Here is a 2,353-nt window from a genome sequence, read left to right as displayed (position 1 = left end):
AGAAAGAAGTTTCCAGCGAGCTGTGAGCATCATTGCTAAAAGGTTTTCTGGGGCCTGAGTCAGGATCACGACAGGATAAGGACATTTTGTACAATGAAATTAGGGGAGGAGGGACAACTGTGAGTTAAGTGGGAGAAGCCTGAAGAGAAAGAGAAAAAAAGCACCTCCATCCTTGCAGAGAAGCCACAAAGCCAAAAAAGACAGAAAGTGTATGCAGCCCTACCTTTCTTTGTGTTCTAGTTTTCCTGGGCACAAATATCTTTAGAAAAATATTTTCCATAAAGCTTTTCAGCTCCGTGTTACTAAAAGAGACTCAATTGGAATAACAGCAGGAGAAAAAGTCTCTGACAATGGAGGAGATAAACTAATTTTTTATAAAAAGATTGTACTGTACAGGCGCAACAGTCCGGAGCCATGAAGAATAGTGACAGTCATTTCACTCAATAATCCCCAAGGACCTTAGTTTTGTGCAACCCTACGTAATAATTAATAGGGATGACCTTGAGTCTTAGAGCAAAGGCTACTTTATATTCAACATGTTTTCAGAAGGCAATGAAATGTTTTAATTCAGAAAAATTGTCCTTCAAGTTAAAACAAAAAGTTGTGATGTTTAAAAAAGGTAAGTTTCATCCAGTGATCTGTCGGGTTTTTTTTTTTCTTTTAGTTTTTAAAATGCATGTATTTATGGCCAGGCACTATGGGTTACACCAGTAATCCTAGCACTCTGGGAGGCTGAGATCAGAGGATCCCTTGAGCTCAGGAGTTTGAGACCAGTCTGAGCAAGATCTAGGCCCCATCTCTACCAAAAATAGAAAAAATTAGCCAGGTGCTTGGGTGGGCACATGTAGTCCCAGCTAATCAGGAGGCTGAGCCAGGAGGATCACCTGAGCCTAGGCATTTGAGGTTGCTAGGAATTCGGCTGATGGCATGGCACTCTAGCCTGGGGTAACAGAGTGAGACTTGGTCTCAAAAAAAAAAAAAAATGCATGTATTTAATGATATATGTCTTGCCTAGTTCCAGCAAAGAGTTAAGATGACTTACAAGAATACACAAAATCCAACAAGAAAGCCAAAATCGACAGTGAAGGGGAAGAAAGAACACCACGGTACAGATATAGAGTTGACCAGCAGACTCAGTTATCTGCAAATCTCACTGCTGTGGGGAACCTCACACCCTGATAGATCAGGGGACACCAAAACTAGCATTACTCATCTCATCATTTTTAAATCTGGAGCAAGGTCGAGGCTTATCTTCTGAACATAAAAATCAAATTGAAACTAAAAGAAAAAAAAAAGAAAATGGGTTTCAATCAGAGAAAATATAATAATAAATCCATACAAACATACATTTAATAAGCCACTAATTTAAGCATGTTTAAATCATTTCTATAACTTTGTTTCAGTAAAATAATTGTTATAGCAAAACAATTTAATATTAGTCAGAAGTGGCATCATGTTACATTATACAACTGGTAACATTCTCTTCAATATCTTTTTTAATTTTTATTTATTTACTCATTTATTTATTTGCAGTTTTTGGCCAGGGCTGGATTTGAATCTACCACCTCTGGCATATAGGGCCAGTGCCCTACACCTTTGAGCCACAGTCACCACCCTCTCTTTAATATCTTTTTTACAAACTATATCAACATGTTAGGAAAAAACAAAGAACGTTTATTGAGTTAAACTCTCTATGCAAATGTAATTTTTGTGTCTCATAAAAAAAGCAATAATTTTTCTGGGAGCCCTGATTTGGAAAGGCTGACAGGATTTTACTAAGTGAGTTTCTATTCATATTGGGCCTGGCTTAGGGAAAATTTCTTCTAATGTTTTTCTATTATCAAATCACTGCTTAAGGTGATTTAACTCATAGAATACCTGCATTTGATGCAGGATAGTTTAGTAATCGCTTGGGCAAGTTACTGTAAGCTTTCTCAACTTAGTTTCTTAGCTGCAAATGGAATTAACAGGGTTATACGGAACATTAAATAACATATTGCACATTAAGTCCTTAGTGGCTGATACCTAGTGAATCTAATAAATGCTGCATGTTATCGCAGAAACAGTGATTATACAGGACATTTCACATTGATGTGATATAAATTTCTCTTTCATTAGTGTCTTGTTAAAGGCTTCTGGCCTGATTTTCCCATTAACAAATTTTCTTGGCTAGGCAAGGTGGTTGAAGCCTGTAATCCTAGCATTCTGGGAGGCCTTCGCAGGAGGATCGCTTGAGGTCAGGCTTTCAAGACCAGTCTAGCAAGAATGAGACCCCGTTTCTACTAAAAATAGAAAAAATTAGCTGGGTATAGGCACCCTGAGGCTGTAGTCTCGGCTACTCAGGAGGATGAGA

The sequence above is a fragment of the Otolemur garnettii genome, unplaced genomic scaffold (assembly GCF_000181295.1).
Source record: "Otolemur garnettii isolate 467f Iridium unplaced genomic scaffold, OtoGar3 scaffold00011, whole genome shotgun sequence".
NCBI lineage: Eukaryota > Metazoa > Chordata > Mammalia > Primates > Galagidae > Otolemur > Otolemur garnettii.
Note: the sequence above shows the minus strand (reverse complement) of the source record.